We start from the raw sequence: 9,249 nt of genomic DNA, 5'->3' as shown, positions 1-9,249 counted from the left end.
ATTTGGGAGGGGATTGGAGAGGGTCCCCATAGATCAGAGTGTACTGATTCCACAGGTGCCGAAGTACATCATTCAAATAAAGTAAAAGGAAGGCGAGACATTTTTCCTTCCATACAATGAGAGCAGATAGATATATTTAAAATATAGCTACTAAGAACACTTCTATTACAAGGTATGAAGAGTCCTCTAATGTTGATGGTCGAGATGGTAGTGCTAAAAATCTCCTTTAGCAGGAATACCAACAAAGGCTTTAGGAGACTAACTAGGTTGAACCCTCCTTCACTCAGTCTGGTGTGAAGAACTTTTCTCGATTTGAGATCCTTAATGACAAAATCACGATTCACGAGAGGAAAACATCAATAAGCAGTCCAAATCTCTAGTTAACTGAGCTACAAAGATTAGATTCATTTTTTATAGCCAGTACTCGTAAAACATTATAGAGGAAGGGAAGAATGACAAGTAGGAATTGTAGTAGTACCAATGTGAGTGACGAGTAGTGGAGATCCATTAGCAACAAAGAAGTGATGATTAACCTAATAATCATAACGAGAGGTGAGAAGACTAAAGATGGACAGTCGTGCGATTGGTGACCTCAGTATTTGGGAACCACTGTTGGTCAATATTATCAAGAGACACGGAAGCAAAGGTCTGACGATGATCCATGGATGAGATGTTTAATTGATTTTAGTGTTGATAGCACTGAAAAGGTTCATGGCCTCAGCGATTGAGATCTGAATTGGGATTATTAGGGGCTGCACCAAGAATCCCATTTGCTAGTCAAGGGTACTACAACCACAACCAGATTGTTGACGCGACTAGATTCAATTATTCGATTCCCTTATAAGATTCAAATATGATCATTAGATTCATTCAGAAGGTCCAAATTCGAATACCAGATTCACCAAAAGGCCTCAAACTGGTTCGCTCATCGATATTAGGAAAGAGTGATCCAGATTGGCTCATCGACGGTTAGTGATCAATAAAGTTTTGACTCGGGAACACCTTATCCACATATGTTCACGTTGGAAGGTTATGGAAATTGGTTAATGATAAGTGTGGACCCGAAGTAAGAACAATAAGGTAAGTGGGCTTATTTGAGGAACAGATGTCTGAAATGGATGGACCCCAGCATTTCCTTTTTTAATATAAATGTAGGATTGGTCCCTTCTCTTACACATAAGATTGTTATTTCTCCTCATTGCAATACACATATGGAAGCATGTAGAGAGTAGAAAACTGCTCCAGATATTAGGAGATGCAGTAAAGGATAATCAGTTCCCGGGATGATCACACCACACTCGGAATCATCTCAGGATCGAAAAATATCTTTGCCAAAAGATAAAAAACCATGGAACAGGGTATTTATGCCAGATCTCTACTCGCATTTATTTTGGTCAATCACATGCTTATGATTCCATCACGCAGCACAATCTTAGTTTTACAATATAAAGAGAAGAAATTTAAACACTCATTTATTTGATTTGGACATACTTTGCCAAAAACCAAGGAACATTGTGGATGTCCTCTTCACGCTTGTCTTTCAAATCCTCATGGCTCTCAATATATGCATTTAAAGCTGCTTCTGCCTCATTCCTTGTGGCATAGGAGCGATAAGATGCTCCACTATACCTCTTCACTTGAAGGTGACAGTTTGCCCAACTCTCGAATATGCCCACATGTCGTCCCTTGAAAATCAAATAAAACTTATCCTTCGCCATTACCTGGTACCACATAAACAACACATAAGCAATTTTTCCAACAACAAATGATAGATAAACAACGTTTACTTAGATGAGAGGCAAATATCATCTATGGATAAACAACGTTTAGCCAAAGATCCCAATCTTCACAACCTTTAGCCAACAAATATATATAAACATAACACATACATAGTTCATAAGTAACCCATAGTTCCATCCATAAAAAGACCCAAGAATAAAAAAAAACCATCAATCGAAACGGTTCAAGACATAGACCCAGCCAAACGGAGCAGAATGCTCCCCACCATCTCCACTCGGTCCATCTCCTCTAGAGAAAGGAATGCCTCAGCTTCCTTGTGATGCCCGTGCAGGTACACATAAGCATCAACGAGCTCACCTCTGGGAAAACCCCCAATGTTTAGCACTGCATCTTTCAGGTCAGGGAGGCTATGCACCTCACCAGTAGTAATTATGGCATCAGCAACACTATTAATGCTGGAACACACAACCTGTAACTCCGATAGAAGTGCAGCATTAGGACACTTCTTTGACCTCTTCCCACCACTAACAGAAGTTGGGGCCCTGATAGGAGAAGAGTCACTGTAGCCCATGCTAACATCTACGGCAGGTGTAGATGAAGAAGTTCTACCACGAGGCAGAGTACGGAGGAAGTTGTCGTCTATATCATCGAGCCCAACCGGAAGGGTTGATGAAGAAGCACCATGTGTGTCCTGCGTCGTCTGAGTGGGATCCCTTCTTACATCTCTGACATCCTGCCCACGTGTGTAATCATCATCGCAGACAGCTTTCATTTCTTCGTAGAGAAGATACCGTTTGCTAAAGAAGCGTTGGTGTTCTGGATGCAACTGTAAAAAAAGAAAGGAATTGTCACAGAATATTATTTAAACATGTAACTTATAAATGGAGGAAACGATATACGAAAAATAAATATTACCCTCAAGTATTCATTCTTCACTTCTTCGTCAACCGATAACTTGCATATAGTTTCATCTCAGCCAAAGCCACTGAGATTTATGATGGAGTTCAGAGTCCTATAGGTTGTCTTCAATGTTTTCAACCAATTTTTTACATGCTCTTTCGTTAGGGTCATGTTGAGGACAGTAACCAGTTCCTACGCAACCGCAAAATAAGCACACTCTTTGAACCCAACACCAGTTTTTTGCCCCTTGGCTATCTGATTCTTAAGGGCTGCTAAGAGAGCCCCATCCATAGTCTGATTCCATGAGCCATTCACCTTCTTATCCGCTATACCTGTAGTTGCTGCCATCTCGCCTGCAAATTTTCGAAACACTTCATATAAAAAATATTCAGTCATAGAATTATAGATAACCAATAGGCATAAGCAATCATAGAAGTTACATTAACTAATACTGTAGCAAACATACAAATTACATAAACATATCTCAACCCAGCACACCAAATGAGTATCTATAAAATAGTACACCACAATGAAAGGAATATAAGCTACAGTTCCAACAAAGTACACATCGAAAATGTAAACACAGGTGCGCAACTGTTGCGACCATGTCGTTTCCTAACGACGACGACGTGCTTGGAAATCATTCCACATCTTATTCATGATTGTCGTTCGAATGTTACGACCTTCCCTTAAATCCTCGGCCCTGGTCATAGGAGGAGGAGGAATAGGTCCTTCCTCCTCTTCCTCTTCAGGTGGAAGCAATGTCAGCTCATCGTCAACATCCTGAATGTAGGATCGTCAGGCATCTCCCCCCTAATGTGGTTGTGGACGCAGAACAAGCCAATAGTATGTTGATCTGCTTGTCATATGAGTACATGGGTGCTGAATTTAATATGCCGAATCGCTTCTTCAGGACACCAAAAGTTCGCTCGATTACATTCCTCACCGAAGAATGCCTTTGGTTATACAACTCCTCGGGTTTTGTAGGTCTGCGCCCTCTAATCTGATTGAGATGGTAACCAATACCTCGGATTGGAGTTATAAAATGGGACAGGCACGGATACCCGGCATCACTAAGGTAAAACTTTCCTACAATCAAAGAAAGGATTATACTTAAATTAGCTATGTACTACGGAAACTGCATTGGTACAAACAGAATAATAAGGTAACTATTACTTGGCAAAATCGGAATCCCGTTCTGTTTTGATATGGCAGATGTTAACACTCGTGAATCCGATGCCGACCCCTTCCATCCACAAGGGACGTACGTAAACTTTAGGTCAAAGTCGCAACAGGCTAACACATTTTGGGATTGGAAGTGCTTACGACAAATATATCTTTTTTGAATATCCTGAGATACTTTTGCAGGAATGTGCGTCCCGTCAATTGCCTCGATACAATCCTATAATATGGACATTCAGATGTCAACCATCACTGTGAACATGCCTCAATTACTAACAACCTACAGTCGAAATACGTAGCTAACGTAAACGTACCTTTAAGTAAGGCATGAAATTAGGATTATCAAGGATTGCCCGTGGTGTCTCCCTTGATGGACGTACTATGAACATGTATTGCAGAATGAGAACAACATCGAGAACCTTATTAAAATACTTTGAAACAGTTGCCCCAGACCTTCTTATGGTTGCCCTAACAGTACGATTCCTTTCGTTGTGTGCAATCACACTTAAGAAAATAATAACTTGTTCCTCAACAGTGCAATGAATTGTGTCTTCCAGCAAGGTAGTGTTTCTGAAAAGCCCCACGAAGGTGCGAAAGCACCGAACATCCATACGAAGAAGAGCAACACAATGGTCCTCTGCATTCGTGATACATCTAACAAAGGTCCTACCGGTTAGGTACCCGCTTTCGTAAGGTGCTCTTGTAATATTCTGCTCTAGGTATAGTCGAACCCTAAGCGTAACTGCAGCCGCCGCAGAGATTACTATAGCTGCAGCTCGAAGGATCAACATGCGCCTATCTGCTGGCTGTCGAGGCATGATGGTAGCCTTACCAAATACTAAAAAAACACATAATTAAATATAAGAACCCAACCACCAAAGATACCATAACCACAGTCACAACAATTGAAACAAAACTCCCACATCCGGCAACAATCATCCACAACGACAGACACCCACATTGAAACTCCCGAGAAAACACAAAACCCTTCTTTACCAATTGCCGAATAAAACGGCAAGTAAACTGAAAAATGCAAGCAAGCATCCACCGAGGCATTTTATATTGAGAACCATGAAAGATGCATTATATATATAAAGAAACAAATAACAAGAAACAAAGAACCCCCAAATAAAATAGGCATTATAAACACTACAACAAAGAGGCATTATAGAAACAAAGAACCTTCATCTACACCCCTATTTTCCAAAATACTGTAAAAAATTAACAGATAAACACTACAATAAACTTCAAAAAAACTGAGCCCCTACTAAAATCAGTACAATGAAAGCCTAATTCAAGCCCTATTTTCCAAAATTCGAGCCCAGATTTCCCAAAAGCAGGCCCTATTTTCCCAAAAACCAGCCCATGTTCAACCCAAACACAGACATGAAAAAAATAAAAATAAAAACACAGAAAGGTGTATTTGCAAAAAATAGGAAAAAAAAAAGAGAAAAGGAGGGGAGGGAGACGAGATCTAACCTGTTTTTAGTTGGCCGGAGGGGAGAGCTCGTCGAAGAAGGTGATATCACCGGTCGGACTCGTCGAGAAGAGGATGACCGTACAAATCCGAATCCTATGAACCATAAAAAGAAGAAGCTTTGTTGGAAAAGAAGCAAAATCCTAATAAATGAGAAAAAACAACACTGAAATCTGGATTTGCAGAAAAAAGGAAAAAAATGGACAAAAGGAGGGAGAGGGAGACGAGATCTAACCTTTTTTTGGTTGGCCGGAGGGGAGAGCTCGCCGGAGAAGGTGATATCGCCGGCCGAATTTGTCGAGAAGAGGACAAGCGTACAAATCTGAACCCTAAGAACCATAAGAAGAAGATTTGTTGGAAAAGAAGCATAAGAAAAAAAACCCCAACAAATGAACAAAAAAAAAAACACAGAAATCTGGATTTGTAGAAAAAAGGGGAAAAAAGGACAAAATGAGAGACAGGGAGATGAGATCTAACCTTTTTTCGAAGTTAGCCGGAGGGTGAGCTCGCTGGAGAAGGTGATCTCACTGGAGAAGACAAGAAGACAACTAAAACCGAAAAAAAAAGAATCAGAGAGAGAGATACTGAGAGAGGGACGAACAGAGAGAGAGAGAGAGAGAGAGAGAGAGAGAGAGAGAGAGAGAGAGAGAGAGAGAGATGGAGCTTACCGGCTCTGCTATTCTCGCCGGAGAGACGCACTTGTTTTTCTTTGCTTGAAGATGAAGAAGAGAGAAGCATTGAAATTTTTGTGTGAAAGAGTGAAGAAGTCTCGTGAAAAGTTGAGCCCATAACTTTTTCTCAGGAAAATCACAGAATCTCGAGGTTTTGGTGAGAAAATATCTCACGACTTTGTGAGAAAGTTTGTTTTCCACGTAATATTTTTCGTATTACCACGTAGGTAATTCATTTTCGTGAGAAACCAATAGAACACCGATTTTTTAGGTTTCTTGGGAAAAAATATGCCCATTTCTTCTCCTTTCCTTTCTCGAGAAGGCGAGTGAACAGAGCCTTAGGGCCCGTTTGCATACCTCATATATTGTATTTGGATTTGGATAGTTTTGAATACAAAATGAAGAGATCCGGCAGCTCATGTTAAGGTAGAGAGATGGAAGGTAGGGGCGATGCCAGAAATTTTGCACAAGGGGGGCAAAAATTATAGTAATTTTTTTTCTATCTTAGGGATGATTGGAAAGAGGGGCATATTTTTTTAAAAAGGGTGTAACTATAAAAAAATATTAAAAAATAAAGGTTTTTTTTTTTCCCAAAAAATTAAGGGGGACTTGTCCCCCTTCCCTTTCAAGTGCCATCGCCCCTCGATAGAAGGGGGTATTTCCTAGTGGAGGGGAGAGGTTGAGGAGCAAAGAGGGCAAAGGAAACTGCCAAATCTGTGGATTTCCAGTTTCTTATTTGCACAACATATTTGGAAATCTGATTTTTTTCATTGTCAGATGCTGAATTGGAAATCCAAGAATTTGATCCGATCCAAATTACAATGCAAAAATGGCTGGAAGTGTGAGAAATCCAAATCAAAATCTTCTCCGCATCCAAACGGATCCTTATACTTTAACATTTTCAGTGCTATGGACTTTTGTGGCCTAGATACAATGGGTCACCCTTGCCGCCGGTTTTTGCAACGGCGCCCTTCACTATCTCATTACCCTAAAATTAATGTTACTTTTAAGGGTTTTGATTTTAAACAAGGGAAATGATATCAGCACTATAATGTTTTGATATTTTGGCTAAAGCTTCTTCCCTTTTAGTATTTAAAGGGCTTTCAAAAGGTTGTTACAGTTCGGAAAAAGCTCTCCCAAGCCCATTAAAAAAAGAAAAGACAAGCTAGGATCGTGCATAAATAAAAACTTGGTTGTGCTGATATCACTTCCCTTAAACAAATGTTTGTTTTTTGCGTTTCCGTATAAAAGCCGAATTTTTCTCTCTGGTTTTCTTTGCCGTATCGCGTTTTGCAACCCGGCTAGCGTAAAAAACGAAAAAGCTTTGAGAAAAGAAGCCGGATTTTGAAGAGCTCTCCTACATGCGAGTTTTTGTATGGTGTAATCCCTTACAGTCCCGTATTTTTCAAAAAGTACTGTACGGACGACACTTCAGGATGATCGAAACCGTTCATTTTATGGGCCACATTGTAAATAGGTTGGGCCCAAAAATTCATTTCTATAGGATGATCCCAGAAATTATACGGCCGTGCATGTACGTGGAGCCCAAAAATACATGGGCTCACATTGTTTGGTTGATCCAAACCATTCAATTGTCAGGCGCTGACGTAAATAGGTGTGCCCAAAAAAAAAATCTTCTCCATCATATCCATCAAATCCGATCCGTGGACAATGGTTTGGACTTTGGATCAACCAAACAATGTGGGCCCACTGTATATTTGGGGATGCACGTGTTTGCACTGCCGTCCACCGTATAAAGTCTCCCTGTTTAGTTTCCGCCCTTACCTCATAACGACCGGGAGAAAAACGACCCAATTTCCTTTCTCCATCATTTAACCCTTGTGGTCTCTCTCTCTCTCTCTCTCTCTCAGCTGGTGCTCTGGTTTGGAATCCCTCGGTGGATCTAGTTTGGTATGCTCTCTCTCTCTCTCTCTCTCTCTCTCTCTCTCTCTCTCTCTCTCTCTATATGTCTCTCTCGCGATCTGATTCTCTCTCTTTCTCTCTCCTCTCTCTCTTTCTCTCTCTAGATCTGGTTTGAGATCAGGACTGTTCTCCCGATCTTGTACCAAATTGGATGTGATCTATTCAAGATCTGGACTCTGTCCCTATCTTCCCCCAAATAGGGTTTTTTTTTTTCTGTATCAAACGGGATTTGCCCTCAGTTCTTGTGCTAAACCTAAAGCAGAAGAACACATTTAGGCGTTTTTTTTATCTCTACCTTTTTCTATCAAATTAAGTGCAGAAATGGGTTTATATTATCTGTTTTTTTGTTAAATTCACTTTTAATTATTTGTGAATTAGATGATTTAGGTATAGAATTATCTCATTCTCTTTTTTGTGTACAGGATAAAAATTTTCCGCCTGCCTCAGTTCCACTCCTTAAAGCTGCAGGTACACTATACTTTTATTCACACGCATAACGAATATTTGATGACATATTCTTGATATTCTTGATACTTTTATCCACACCATTACTGGATAATTTATCAGCCTATGCATTTGCTTTCCTATCCATGACGAGAAGTTTTTTCCAATCAAATTGTAAGATCCCACATCGGAAAGGGAGAGAAAGTTCCTCGGCTATATATGTGAACTCTCCTTCTCTTTGTGTAGACGCCTTTGAAATCTTACATCTTTGTGGAAGGTGGTGGACATTTCACTTCACTAGTCTAGTTATGTCAATAGAATCACTCTGTCCATTAGGTTGATTTGAAGATAACTACATGTAACTTCGATAGTCATTTTTTTTCATGATAAAAGCTTGTAGAAAAACTAAGAAACACTCCTCTAATATGTTCAATGAGAACTTAACATTAGATATATTTGAACCTTCAAAATCGGCATGTCGAGTGGATAAAACTTGTAAGATTAAAGATGAATAATCCCTTTCATCTACTTCGTGATCATTATAAGAAACTCTGTTGCCCTATAGTGATCATTTTTTGTTGTTGTTGGAATGAAATCAAAATTGTCATTATGAATGTCTCTTCGTTAGTTTACTCATTGTAGCTGTGCTCTCCGTTGAACATATCCATCACAATCCACATTATCAAAGTCTTTTGACAAATGTTCACAGCTTTCTTCATATATATTAAAGCTTGAAGGAGCCTTTTCACCAATTCCCCATGCTTTGTGAATTGGAACATCAACATCATGGGCATGATCTTGGAAAGGAATCTCTTCTTCCTCTTCAAAGTTTTTTTCTTCCCCTATTCCAAATTGATTTCTATGACCCCCTTCCTGTTGGTTAATGAATTGCCCATATTCCGCTTGCTTGGT

At 39.8% G+C, this 9,249-nt stretch overlaps 1 protein-coding gene across 2 annotated transcripts in view; it reads left to right on the top strand.

Annotated features, from left to right (window-relative positions):
• LOC143886784 (uncharacterized) overlaps positions 1-9,249 on the top strand; it is a 57,090-nt gene that overhangs the window by 29,515 nt on the left and 18,326 nt on the right. The window contains exons 1-2 of one of the 2 annotated variants that reach the window (XM_077390903.1): positions 7,728-7,881; positions 8,316-8,361. The gene's annotated coding sequence lies outside the window, so the exon portion shown is untranslated. Of the gene's footprint in view, positions 1-7,727; positions 7,882-8,315; positions 8,362-9,249 lie in introns of those variants that run through there. The other variant, XM_077390904.1, reaches the window with a different exon arrangement.

This window comes from Tasmannia lanceolata, unplaced genomic scaffold (assembly GCF_043159265.1).
Source record: "Tasmannia lanceolata isolate RefF3 unplaced genomic scaffold, GAP_Taslan_0.1 ptg000011l, whole genome shotgun sequence".
Lineage (NCBI taxonomy): Eukaryota > Viridiplantae > Streptophyta > Magnoliopsida > Canellales > Winteraceae > Tasmannia > Tasmannia lanceolata.
The sequence above is the reverse complement of the archived record's forward strand: the minus strand, read 5'-3'. Positions and strand labels throughout refer to the sequence as shown.